Genomic DNA, 15,238 nt, shown 5'->3' on the forward strand with positions numbered 1-15,238 from the left:
ACGAAACACGGATTAAGCTAAGTAAAGAATGCAATCCAAACTAGAACAATGAATTAACATCCAAATACAAAAGATAATCCAAGAATATGAACATGAACTCATACATGATAAACCTAATATAGATAGTCTAAAAACATGGTAAATAAAGAGAAATAAAAGATATCCTAAACCTCTCAAGGTTTGGTCTATTTAGGCTAGATGACTAAAATACCCTTAGGCTAGTAAAGAAGCTAAGTAGACCTATATTATAAGACTAGCCTAAATAGCTAAATTGTCAATATAGCCTTCTTGATCTTGATTCCTTTAAAGCACTCCAATGCTATGATGTTGACTAGGAAATCATCCTCATTAAGCGTGCTCATCCGGCTCGTATCAAGTCACGAACAATCGATAAGCAAAACGAAATATACAGATTCTTATTTTTATGTTTCGGAATTTGTGATTATATAGAGATTTGTTGGTCAATTGAACGCAGTACATGCCTTGTAAACTACTCAACTGGAAGATAAAGTTTCCAATGCGACCGAGAATAAGGTCGTAGCAAATCGAGTAAGTTTATAACTAGCATTGTTGTAAATTGTAATACGTAGTATAAACCGGAAATTCCAGTATAGTTTTTGCATCATTAGTTATAAAGCCCAGATGGTTTCATCTATTTGCTAATCACATCCATCGGAGATTTGGCTAAATAGAGAACTTTGGTGAGGGGGGTGAATCATCGAAGCCAAAATAGTGGCAAGAACTTGACATTGACAGAGCCATTGCTCCATTTTTCATGTTAGATTCATTGTTGGACCTTGTTACCGTGCCAGACATTCAAAGTTATGCACACCTATTGTCAACTAATAGTAGAATATCATTATCAAAACATTTGAGTACTTTTGGCTAATAGAACAATCTTGGAGAAGAATAAGGGTGATAACAACTACTCCCTCGTCACAATTTAGAACACACATTTTTCTTATTAGTCTGTTCCAAAAAGTATGACACATTTTTATATTTAGAAACAATTTAACTTTAAACTTTTCATTCTGCCAATTTTATCCTTAATGAGAAACTTTTATGGCCATACAAATATCATGACCCCACTAAGCTTTTGCCCATGAAGCTTTTAGCATCACATGTTTCAAAAGTCTTTTTTTATTTCTTAAACTTTGTGTCAAGTCAAACTACATCATCTAAATTGAAACGGGGGAGTATTTAGAAATCACTAAAATATGTGGAAAGGATAAGGGAAATCACATGACTTGAAACTTCAGTCATTTAATTTGCTGATATAAAACTTGCCAAATCATATGGATTCATAATGCAATGGAGTTTATTTGTATATATGATTATGTATCATCAAAGTAAACAAAAAAAGCATGTCCTATATTATATAATAGTGGGAATAAAATTTAATTTGTTAAAATAATCACTTTTCAAAATTGTTTCAGGAATTGATACATTTCTACAACATTTTTTAATATATAAGAGTCGAAGATATCAGCCCCCTAAAATTGCAAATAACTGTTTTTACTATTTAGCCTACAAAAGAGGGTATTTTAAATACAAATCTATTATTTGAACAGTGGCTCTTATAATTATGAAATGACTCTCTAAAATAGTACTTTACATTAAAAGTTTGTGACGTAAAGATTTTGATACCTGGTAGATTACCATAATAGAGGCAATTTGAGTGAATTGTATAAAATTATCAATATATTAGTCTTAAGGTACCACACGTGTACTTTGTATCAATGAGAATAATTTTTTAAAAAACAACATAATAATATTAAAAAGATGTGTTTGTTTTTTTAAACTAGAAATAAAAATTAACAAAGCATTACAAGTTCCTGAAAATAATAATCACGTTTAGAGTTTTGATCTATTCTAATCATGCTTCTTTTAGTTTCAGTACATGATACATTGTACAAAAACATTAGGAACATCGTTTGAATGAAAGGTAAAAAGATCATTCATCTGTACATGAACATTTTGGCATTTTAGCCTTTTATTTTGGGCGTTTCACTTTATTGATTGTCATAAAAATCAAAGAATATAATTTATATACTATATTAAAAGCACGAAGGCCCTTAGCAAAATGTCGTTCGCCTTTTTTACCCTTTAAAAATAGAGTTCCCACTAGATAAAATAGTCATTTAATTATTTTCCTAATATTAAAGAATATCTATTTAATTATTTTCCTAATATTTAGGACTTCCAAATCAACTAAATATTATATGTTGAATCCCTCAACAATATATTTAAATAGAAAATTAACACCCAAAAGGACTAAAGTAGGAACGTTTCGTTCACTTAGAACTCTTTTTAGATTTAGAAGTCTATATTCTTTGTATAGAATTATAACCAATTATTTATTTATAATTTTAGTAAAATAAAGCTAATTGAAAGAGAATAAATTTAAAAGTACAAATAAAGTCTCGTGCATGTTTATCCTTAAAATTGGATAACAATTAAACTTATAATGTGATTTTAAGGACACGTGATTTCACCAAATACCAATTGATAAATATGAAAATTAGTAATAGAAATTAACAATAAGATAAAGCAAACCAGTGCTGAAACAAAATTCAACCCTCGAGCTAGAGTGCCCTCGAACTAGTCGATATTAGAACAATTATGAATAAAGCAGAAGTAAACTGATGAACAAGAATGTATAAGCGGGAGAGAAAGTGTTATATTGCTTTGATATGTGTGAACAATGTGTGTTACAAATGATTAGAATTTTCCTTTATATAGTAGAGGAATTCTACTTATGGTATAACTCTAATTACAGAAGGAAATCTCATGATTAGCTAATTAACTGTTTCTGATTTGATCCGTTCCGAGATTTCCGCCATGATCTTCGACCAGTCATGGATATCTCGCCTTTATGTTATTATGCTATCTTCAATCTTGCCCGATGTCTGTCTCATTTGGTCTCGATCGCTATTGGCCTCGATCTCGATAGGTACCTCGAATCCCGAACTTGGTACCTTGTCCTCGTGCTTTGGTCTGATCCACTACGGGGATGACCTTCGATGCAACTCCCTGGTCTTGGTCAAATAGTAAAATTGGATGGGTCCGGTTTTAACTATATACAGATAGTCCCCTCGTTTTTTGGAGTGTAATGACAAGAAACGAATTGAGCCTTCGATCCTTGACTTGTCATGACGTTACCTCCGTGACGTAAGCGATAGAAGTGACCGAAACGTCCCGTCAGTGTAGTTCTCCAGGCATTTAATGCATGTCAGTTGGTGGTTGGCCACTAGTGGTTTCGAACCGTCGCCGTGAAACCCATAAATAGGCATTTTTCCTATTTACTCAAACTTTACTTTCAATCTCCTCTATTCTTCAAAGCTTTTTACATCTTCTAAGTTCTTCCATTCTACAAGATCTTCAGGTTTTGTTGTTAACCCCTTCTTAAACATCAAATCCCAATAGCTTCTTCTTTCTTCAAACTCAAACAAAAATGGCAAAAATGTCAAAAACGGTACCACAAAAAGAAGATACTTCATCTTCTCAACCGGCCGGCAGAAAAGCGCCAGTGGAACCCCGCCTTGAGGAATGTATTCCTGGGGGGTGCGTACTAAACTCTGATTTCAAGATAGGGAAGACCTCATCGGTTCCCGGTCGTTGCGATCCGGTATCGAGATACTTATGCTCGATACCTAAGAGCTATCTCGACAAGGTAAAGGAGGATTGCAACTGGCAAAAGAAAGATGTAGTGATTCCGGGCCCAGATGAGGCTATTACTACCCACATGGAAGGGTATTTGAGTGTTTACACTTATCCTTTCACGTTGGGTCCTCTTGACCCAATCATCGTGGACTTTTGCAAGAAGTACCAGGTAACCCTCGGTCAGATTCACCCCTCCTTCTGGAGGATCATCATATTGCTCAGTTTTTCTCGAGCAAAATTGACGGGCTGCCCTTCACCCTCGACCACCTCATCAGGTTATATTGCCCCCCGGCTTTACCGAGGTGGGTTAACAAAGCTCCAACGTCGAGCCACCAAAATCTTCATCTCCAGTATAGACGAGGACAAGGACCGAGGCTGGATGGGTCGATTCGTCAGGGTGAAGACCTCGGACCTAATTTCGGCTGAGAAGATGCCTTTTCCTGAGAAGTGGAATATGAAACATAAGTACGATCCCCTTCTATTTCTTACTTGGCTTTTTTGCTTTCTCTCACTGATGTTCTTTTTCGATGTAGCCGCTGCATGGATGCCCAGTGCCATCCCCGACATAAAGAGCTGGGTCAGGGACCTAGTCTCGACATCGACCTATGCTGAACGCCAATGGCGCGATTTATCGAAGGGCCGATGGGAGGCCAAAATTCATGGTAAGCTTTCTTTCACGTGTATAGTGGATTGATCAAGATATTCTTCTCATACTAACTCAATTTTCTTGTATACAGGCCTAGGAAAAGATGTGACCATGAGGCCCCCGTTTGGTGAGGAGGAAACTTTGACCCCGGTCACAAAACCGGTGAAGGATAAAAAGAGGAAAAAGACCTCAACCTCCGAGGATCCAAAGCCCAAGAAAAATACGGCTCGTAAGCCGAAGAAAGACACCATCACCCTGCCTGCAGAGGTACTTCGGCGCCTAAGAGAGGAAGAAGAAGAAGAAGACAACGGCTCCGAACTGGTGGCCCAAGTGAAGAGGAACACCGAGGCCCCCAAGGCCACTTAGTTGGTAGGGGCTGAAGAGATTCCGCCTCGAGCCAAAGGGGTCTTGTAAAAGGACTCAGGCAAAGTCCCCGAGTTGTCGAAGACTGAAGATGCCTCCCACCGGAATGAGCAAATGGCGGGTATGTCTGAAGGGGCTAGCTCTAAGGCCCTTTGAAATTAATAGAACGCCCCAAGCGACCCATTTTGGGCAATAGGAATTGGAGACTCGTCGACTCTCCTTACATTTTTCGAGGAGGCAATTCGGGAGGCCCAAGCTATGAGGACTCCCGATGTAGAAGGAGCCCACGAAGGGGAGGATCCCTTCCGTGGTTACTTTACAGGAGTCGAAGACGCTACCGGCCTGAGTGATTTGGAGATTTCCAGGAAGGACTCGAGCGAAGCATCGAGTCTCTTCGATGAGGCTCAACAAGTCCTGAATCGGGTAAGCGTAAATTCCCCTCGTCGATATCACACTTATGTTTATTTCTTCTTTTCCTGTTTGATTTCCTTTTTTCTTTCCGTATAGGCCTTGGCACTCAATCAGAAGGCATTTTCCAAATCCCGAGCAGAGATGAGTCGATGTGAGGCCAATCTTCAAGGGCTCACGGAGGAGAAAAATGCCCTCAAACTTCTTAGCGGGCAAAAAGAAGAAAGATCAAGGACCTCCGAGCCTAGTTGGCCACGGCTCACAAAGAACAGACCGATCTGATCAAGCAGGTAATGAAAATCTTAGAAAGTCATGGCATAATTTAGGGGATGATGGCTAAACAATTTAATCTCACAGGTTCAGCAAAAGGTTGAGAGAATCGAGAAGTTCCGTGAGGAGATCAATATGATGAAGGCGGATACCTTGGGGTGGAAACAAAATATGGACCGCCTTCAGCCGAAAGTCAGCTTCAAGGTATGAAGGAGAAGAGCTCGGCTCAGGAAAAGAAAATAGAGGAGCTCGAGGCTCGATTGTCCACCGAACTTGTGAAGGCCAAATTCGAGACGGAAAAGGCTAAGGCCGATGCGGAGGCGATCATGGTCGTCTACCGGTCTGATGCTGAAGTTGCTCAAGTCCAAGCAAGAGAGACTGCCGAGACCGCTCAAACTCGAGCACATTGGGTTGCTGAACTCGCCAAATACCAATCTCGGAGGGAAATCCTCGAGGAGATCCATGCTCGAGGTTTCGATCTCACTGACGAGATAATAAAGGCTAAAGAGCATGAAGCCGATGCTAGAGAACTGGCCTCCTTCAATGATGATGATGATAATGATGCTGACACCGAGAACGGGTCCGAGAGCGGGGGAGGGGGACCCCGATCGAGAAGTTACCCCTAGAGAAAATTAGGAACCTTAGGATTTTTTTCTCTTTTTATTTTTTGTATAGGGTCCCGATCGGATCTTGTAAATATTCTCATATATAAAAGATCTCTTTCCCTTTTGACTTGTCTTTATTTCATCTTCTATTTAGTGAAAATTTTGTTTCATTCATACTTTATGAAAATTTTGCTCATAAGTTCGAGGTTTAGGCAACTTGGTCGAAGTCGGACTAGTGTAGCCTTTATAATCGAGTGAAGTGAATATTTGCTCGAACTCGGAGCAGGGTGACCCTTAGGTCTTAATTTAGTGAGGATGGTTTTTTGAACTCAAAAATAAAATGGCCCTTTAGGCTCTTTAAAATGGCCCTTTAGGCTCTTGAATTAGGCCGATACGACCATAGTAAAAAGAATGGCGTCCCCCCCTTTTCGGCTTGAAAAGTTTATTGTTTAATCATATAAAATCTATTATGCCTTAGCATGAAATAAGGAATTTGCTCGAGAGTTTGAACGATTCCGTACCCATTAGGATTTTCGAGGGTCGATATTATCGAGACCCTTTTTTTCGTAATGCCTTAGCATAAAATAAAGGATTTGTTCGAGAGTTCGAACGACTTTGCACCCATTAGGGTTTTCGAGGGTCGATATTATCGAGACCCTTAGTAATTCAGCCGAGGGTAGCCTTTTTAACCGGTTTATAAAAATATTCGAAGGCCTATTTTATAACGGAAATCAGACGTCTCCGAACCGTATTAATTTGGCCGTAGCCTTTAGTTTGGGATTTGCCTCTTGGGCTTGTTTCCCTATTGTACTTCGAACTTGTTCGAAGTGTCAGTTCCCGAGTGGGGTGGCTGTGGCCTATAAAATCGAGGGTTGTCTTTTTAAGGTCTTACGATCTCGAGGTTTTAGTAATTCGATCATGTCGATTTTTCTGACGGCAGTCCCCGAGTGCGGGTTTAGTTGTTCAAACTTTAGTTGCGATCGGCCCTTAAGCCGATTTCCACAATAAATCACTAGCACGAAATTGTAAAGTAAAAATTTCTCTAAGGCATGAAATATTTGGCAAGGAGAAAATACTTCTTTCAGTAGATCATACATGCGTACATGTTTGTCACTAGGGCTCGAGTAATCTACATGGGCCGGTTCGTTCGACCGTTTGGCCCTTATATACAAAATTTACCGATCGAGACCCTGTTGACAGGAAGTACTTTCCTTGTAACAAAGTTGACATTTGAGGGTGATGCTCCCCAGTATTCGAGGTTGATTGTAAAGAAGCCTCGGATACTGTTGAATTGCTCTAACTTAGCACGAACAATGGTTGCCTCATTAAAAACCTCACCGGAAAAACCCATTTGGGACAAAAACCGATCTAAGGGAAAAAGAGTACAACACGTGCTTTCAGACCTAAGGACTTTGTGCTGAAGAATCCCTCGATGTCTTTGATTGAATACATACAATCGGTTAATATAAAATTTAAATGAAAAATGGAGAAGGTCATACCTTAGCAGTAATATCTTTTGGGGAGTGATATGTTCCAATTGTTTGGTAATTGCTCGCCATTTATTATGCCAAGTTTGCAGGATCCTTTTCCGATGATATCGAGGACCTGATACGGTCCTTCCCAGTTTGGGACAAGTTTTCCTTCGTTTGGGTCTCGAGTATTGAGGGTGACCTTTCTCAGAACTAGGTCCCCGATTTTAAAATGTCGAAGATTATCTCTTCGATTGTAATACCTTTTGATCCGTTGAATCTGTGCGGCCATTCAAACGAGGGCGGCTTCCCGCCTTTCATATAGCAATTCGAGGCTTGTATTCATAGCCTCGTGATTTGACTCTTCCGTTGCATACCGAAACCTGAATCTAGGTTCCCCGACTTTGACCGGGATCAGAGCTTCGGCACCATAGACTAAAGAGAACGGTGTTGCTCCCGTACTGGATTTCGATGTTGTTCGGTACGCCCAAAGGACCTCGGGCAATATTTCTCTCCATTTTCCTTTAGCTTCGGTCAATCTTTTTTTTAGATTTTGAATGATGGTCTTGTTTGTCGATTCGGCCTGTCCGTTCCCACTAGGATAATATGGCGTTGACATGATCCTTTTTATTTTGTGGTCTTCGAGAAACTTTGTCACTTTGCTGCCGACGAATTACTTTCCATTGTCGCAGACGATCTCGGCAGGCATCCCAAATCGGCATATAATGTGGTCCCAGATGAAGTCTATGACTTCTTTTTCTCTGACTTTCTCGAAGGCCTGTGCTTCAACCCACTTAGAAAAATAGTCAGTCATAAACAAAATGAATTTAGCTTTACCTGGGGTCGATGGTAGAGGGGCGATGATATCCATTCCCCATTTCATGAATGGCCATGGGGATAAGACTGAGTGGAGTTGCTCCCCGAGTTGGTGAATCATCGGCGCATACCTTTGATATTTGTCGCACTTTCGAACAAACTCTTTTGTATCCTTTTCCATATCGACCCATTAGTATCCTGCTTTGATGACTTTATGAACCAATGACTCGGCACTGGAATGATTTCTGCAAGTGCCTTCGTGAATTTCACGTAGGACGTAGTCGGTATATCCTGGACACAAACATATTGCCAACGGTCCATCGAACATTCTTCTATACAATGTTCCATCCTTGGCCAATATTGTAATGACCCGGCCGATTGTTTTAAATATTATAACCCCGTTCCCCCATTTACTGCTCAATTTATGTCTTGTAATTGATATATGACTTATCGGGTTAGTTGGTTCGGGTCCGGAAGGAACTCGGAGTAAAAATGAGATACTTAGTCTCATAATTGAAAATTTAAGTTAGAAAAGTGGACCGGATATGGACCTTTGTGTAAATGACCTCGGATTTGAATTTTTATGATTTCAATAGCTCCGTATGGTGATTTTTTGACTTAGGAGCGTGTCCGGAATATTATTTGGAAGTTCGTAGAGGAATTAGGCTTGAAATGCCAAAAGTTTAATTTTTGAGAAGTTTGATCGGGGGGTTGACTTTTTGATATCGGGGTCGGAATCCGATTCTGAAAATTGAAATACCTCTGTTATGTCATTTATGACTTGTGTGCAAAATTTGAGGTCAATCGGACGTGATTTGATAGGTTCCGGAGTCGTTTGCAGAAATTAGAAATTTCAAAGTTCATTAGGCTTGAATTAGAGTGTAATTCAGGATTTTAGCATTGTTTGAGGTGATTTGAGGGTTTGACTAAGTCCGTATGATATTTTAGGTCTTGTTGGTATATTTGATCGAGGTCCCCAGGGGCTCGGGTGAGTTTTGGATGGTTAACGGATCAAAATTTTGGACTTGAATAGCTGCTTGAATTTTCTGATATCTGATAATGTTTTCCTTCTACGCGATCGCGTGAATGCGTTTGCGATCGTGTAGGCTTATTTGGTCAGTGGGGTTTTTTGTTTTACGCGATCGCGTGGGGATATCTACGATCGCGTAGGGTTAATGTGAGGCAGTGGCATTTTGTGCTTCGCGATCGCGTGGACTAGTCCGCGATCGCGTATGTCCGTGATGTTGTGCATCGCGATCGCGTGGGAAAGTCCGCGATCGCGTAGAGTAAAATCTGGGCGATGGAAAATTGTTCTTTGCGATCGCGTGGGAATGTTCGTGATCACGTAGAGAAAATGTCTGGGCAGAGAGTTTAAGTTCTGAAAATGGGACTTTGTCCCATTTTCAGTTTTTGACGATTTGGAGCTCGGATTGAGGCGATTTTTGGATGATTTTCAGAGGAAATAACGGGGTAAGTGTTCTTAACTCAATATTCGTTAAATTACTTGAATCCATGGTTGTTTTTATCATTTAATTGGTGAATTGAGTTGGGAAAATTTGAAAACCCTCTTGGTTTAAATCGAAGATTTGAGGGTCGAGTTGGGGTCGGATTTTGGTAAAATTGGTATGGTTAGACTCGTGGTTGAATGGGTTTCCGGATTTTGTAACTTTTGTCGAGTTCCGAGACGTGGGCCCCACGAGCGATTTTTGAGCTAATTTTTGGATTCTTATGGAAAATCATTATTTTCTTATGGAATTAATTCCAATGAATTTTATTGACTGAAATGAATTATTTATGACTAGATTCGAGGTGTTTGGAGACCAATTCACGAGGAAAAGACATTGCAGAATAAGAATTTCACGGCTTGAAGTAAGTAACAGTTTTAAATCTGGTCCTGAAGGTATGAAACCCCGGATTTTGGTATCATGCGATTATTTTGGAGGTGACGCACATGCTAGGTGACGGGCGTGTGGGCGTGCACCGAGGGGATTATGACTTGGTCCGTCCCCGGAAACTGTAAAGTTGAATAATTTGTTGTTAGTTATATGCTCTCTATGTGTTGATAAAATTTGACTGTAAATCATGTTGGAAATCATGCTTAGGCTATGTGATAGTACTGTTGAGACCTACAGAGGTCGCGTACTTGTTGAATTGCATGCTAACAGTCTCATTTTTTTTACTTGCACATTTTATCTCAGTCTCTGTTATTATTATTGATACATCATATCATTGTTGTTTGGGCTGATTTCATGATTATTGAGAGTCCGAGAGACTGGAGAGATTTATGACTGAGTGAGGCCGAGGGCCTGCTTGTGAGATATTGATACTATAGCACGTGAGTTGTCCGTGCAGCACGTGAGTTGGCCGTGCAAATCCTTATATTATACTATAGCACGTGAGTTGGCCGTGCAGATCCTTATATTATACTATAGCACGTGAGTTGGCCGTGCAACACGTGAGTTGGCCGTGCAGAATCCTTATATTATACTATAGCACGTGAGTTGGCCGTGCAACACGTGAGTTGGCCGTGCGGATCCAGATATTTATATTATGGCACGTGAGTTGTCCGTGCAGATTATAGCGCTTGGGCTGTAGGAGCCCCTCCGGAGTCTGTACACCCCCAGTGAGCGCGGGTACCCATTGAGAGAGTGATGAGGGCTTGGGAGCCCAGGAAGTGATGAGGGCTGGGAGCCCAGGGAGTGATGAGGGCTGGGAGCTCAGTGAGTGATTGTTGTCCTAAGAGGTTGTGCTTGATTTCCATTTGTTGTTGCACTTAGTTGCTATCTGTCATTGTTGTGAAATATCTGAAAGATTATTGATATACGGATTACATGAACATGAACATGAACTGTATAAAGATTGATTTGACATTAAACTGCCAGATTTGATAGCATGTCTATTCTTTGCTGGAATTACTCGAAATGAACCATAGCTGTGTAGCTCGTTACTATATTCAGTTCCTTATTTATTATTGTTACTTGCTGAGTTGATTGTACTCATACTACACTCTGTACTTCGTGTACAGATTCAGGTATTCCCGAACATAGCGGGTGTTAATCCTTTCGCGCGGTTGATTTTCAGGAGATTTTGAGGTAGCTGCTGTGTTCCGCAGACCTTGTCTCTCCTTCTCTATCTCTTTGTTTACCGTATTTGGTCTTAGACTATTATAGACTATATTTTCTAGACTTGTATTCATATTAGATGCTCATGTACTCAGTGACACCAGGTTTTGGGGAGTGTTTGTATTATATTTAAATATTATATTTTCAAACTTGAGAGAAATTGTGGTTTATTGAGATTTTTGGCTTGCCTAGTATTGAGATAGGCACCATCACGACGGGTGAGATTTTGGTCGTGACAAATGTGAACCGTGCGACCTTCGTACGTAGAGTCCGCGATTCCTTAGGATCCGATGGAAGCTTCCCATTCTTTAGGTACTCGATATATTTATTCCTCTAATCCCAGGTCAGACTTGTAGAGTTTATTTCAGCGTGGCCTTCTTCGATTACTAACCTCGAAAGTTGTACAACAGTCCCCGAGCTTAGCTCGTCGTCTTCGACTGATGACCCCAAATTTGTAAGGGCATCGGCCTCGTTGTTTTTTCTTGAGGTACATGTTGTAGGGTCCATTCCTTAAATCGATGTAGAGCCACTTGTAGTTTGTCCAAGTACCTCTGCATTCGGTCTTCTCGAACCTCGAAAGTTCTGTTGACTTGGTTTACCACAAGTAGGGAGTCACATTTGGCCTCGATGGCCTTTACTCCCAAACTCTTAGCTAGATTGAAACCTGTAATCATGGCCTCATATTCGGCCTCATTGTTAGTCAATTTTAAAGTTTTGATAGACTGTCTAATTGTATTACCAGTGGGCGATTTCAAAACGATGCCTAACCCAAACCCCTTCACATTCAAAGCGCCGTCTGTGAAAATGTTCCACACCCCCGATGACGTACCCGATTTTAGTAATAGTTCCTTTTCAACCTCGGGTACGAGGGCTGGTGTGAAGTCGGCCATGAAGTCTGCTAAGATTTGAGACTTGATGGCTATTCAGGGTTGATACTTGACATCGTACCCGCTGATCTCGACGGCCCATTTGACCAATAGGTTCGAGAGTTCGGGCTTATGCAAAATATTGTGAAGGGGATAGGTAGTCACCACACAAATTGGGTGACATTGAAAATATGGTTTTAATTTCCTAGAAGCGCTTATTAGAGCGAGCGCTAATTTTTCTAAGTATGGGTACTGGGTCGGCCTCACCTAGGGTTAGACTAACATAGTAAACAGGAAATTGCATGCCTTGCTCTTATCGAACTAGGACCCACTTACCATGATTTCCGAGACCGCTAAGTACAACTAGAGTTGCTCGTCCGCTTTCGTAGTATGAAGAAATGGCGGGCTCGAGAGATACCGTTTTAGTTCCTCTAATGCTTGTTGGCATTCCGGGGTCCATGCAAAATTGTTCTTCTTTTTAAGCAGTGAGAAGAACCGGTGGCTCCTATCTGAGGACCTCGAAATAAATCGACCCAGGGCGGCTATGCGCCCTGTTAACCTCTGTACGACCTTGACATTATCCACGATCGTGATGTCTTCGATTGCCTTAATTTTATCGGGGTTGATCTCAATTCCCCGATTTGACACCATAAAGCCGAGGAACTTGCCCGAACCGACCCCGAATGCACATTTCTCCGGGTTGAGCTTCATGTTGTATTTTCTTAGTATGTCGAAGGTTTTCTGCAAATGTTTCAAATGGTTCTCTGCGCGCAGGGACTTAACTAGAATGTCATCAATATAAACCTCCATCGATTTTTCTATATGTTTTTCGAACATTCGATTTACTAGGCGTTGCCTTCATTACGTTATAACAATAGGTGTCGTACTTAGTGATGAACGAAGTCTTTTCCTGATCCTATGAGTTTATTTGTATTTGATTGTACCCGGAGTAGGCATCGAGAAAGCTAAGGATCTCGTGGCCGGCCGTGGCATAGATCATTCGATTGATATTCAGCAAAGGAAAGGAGTCTTTAGGGCATGCTTTGTTTAAATCCTTATAGTCTACGCACATTCTAAGTTTATTCCCTTTTTTAGGGACTATGACTACGTTTGCTAGCCATTCAGGGTATTTTACTTCCCGGATGGACCCTATTTTGAGAAGTTTGGTTACCTCGTCCTTGATGAAAGCATATTTAACCTCGGACTGGGGCCTTCTCTTTTGCTTTACCGATCAGAACTTTGGGTCCAAGCTCAATCGATGGGTAGTGATCTCCGGTGAGATCCCTGTCATATCAAGGTGGGACCAAGCAAAACTATCCATATTATCGATAAGGAATTTAATGAGTTTTTCCTTGAGCTCGGGGGTTAACCCCGTGCCCAGGTATACCTTTCGCTCGGGTAGGTACTCGATTAGTATGACTTGCTCCAGCTCTTCGACCATTGATTTTGTGGCGTCAGAGTCATCGGGAATTATGAAGGATCGGGGAATCCAATGTTCGTCATCCTCGTTCTCCCCTCGTTCCTCTGATTGGGTTGAGGCTGGTACCTGTGGTTGCTATTTAACCTCCTTCTTTTCTTTTGACTCCGATCCCTTTGCTAATGAAAGTGCTGATACCGATATTACTTCATCGACCGCGAAAATCTCTTTGGCAGCATGTTGTTCCCCATACACCCTTTTTACTCTATCCAGCATCGGGAATTTCAGCATTTGGCAAAGGGTTGAGGGGACCGCCCTCATGTTGTGAAACTAGGGTCTTCCGAGCAGGGCGTTGTATCTCATATCGCCCTCGATCACATGGAACTTGGTTTCTTGAATAGTCCCAGCTATATTTACTGGTAAGATAACTTCGCCTTTAGTTGTTTCATTTGCCATATTGAAACCATTGAGAACTCGAGTTGCGGGAACGATCTGATTCTGTAGGCCGAGTTTATCCATGACCCTCGATCGAATAATATTGGCCGAGCTCCCTGGACCAATTAAAACACATTTAACCTGAATTTTATTCATAAGAATAGAGATTACCAATACATCATTGTGGGGTTGTGAGATCCCCTCTGCTTCCTCGTCATTGAACGACAAGGTGCCTTCCGGTACATAGTCTCGAGTTCGTTTCTCCCTGGTGATCGACACCTTGGTGCGTTTGAACACAGGCCCTTGTGGTATGTCGACCCACCAACGATCATGTGAATGACGTGTTGTGGTTCTTCCTTTTCATTTTTCCTATTTGCATCCCTGTCTCTGAACTGATTTTTAGCTCGGTCACTCAAGAATTCTCGAATGTGACCCTCGTTGAACAGACGGGCCACGTCCTCCCTTAGTTATCTGCAGTCTTCGGTTCTATGACCATGGGTACCATGGTATTTGCATATTTGGTTAGGGTTCCTTTGGGATGGATCGGTCTGTAGGGGTCTGGGCCATCTAGTATCCTTGATTCTCCCAATGTCTAATACAATACCTAATGCGTCGATGCTGAAGTTGTATTCTGATAATCGTGGTGCTTCTGTGGGATCGGCATGTTTATCGAAGCCACTTTTTCTCATGAGCCCTCGAGAACTCTATCCTCGATCATTCCTTCGATCATTTCGAGCGGGATTAGGTCCTGGGCTGCTATTTCTACGATCTGCGTTGTATGGTTGATACCGATCTCTATTCGGTCGGGGTTCTCTGTCGATGTCCCTTTAAACTCTGTCGATGGGCCTGTTTGGATAAACGGAACCGGAAGGGGTCCCCAATTGATCATCCTCGACCCTGATCTTTGACTGGTACCAATTATGCACATCGGCCCAGGTCATCGCTAGATATTCAATTAAATTCTGCTTTAGCTGCCGTGATGCTACCGAACTCCGTTCGTTCAAACCTTGAGTAAAGGCTTGAATAGCCCAATCATCTATGACCAGGGGTAGGTCCATGCATTCATCTGGAACCGATATACGAATTCCCTTAATATTTCGTTATCTTTCTGTTTCACTTTAAAGAGGTCCGACTTCCTAGTTGCAACCTTTATTGTTC

Source organism: Nicotiana tabacum, chromosome 9 (assembly GCF_000715075.1).
Source record: "Nicotiana tabacum cultivar K326 chromosome 9, ASM71507v2, whole genome shotgun sequence".
Lineage (NCBI taxonomy): Eukaryota > Viridiplantae > Streptophyta > Magnoliopsida > Solanales > Solanaceae > Nicotiana > Nicotiana tabacum.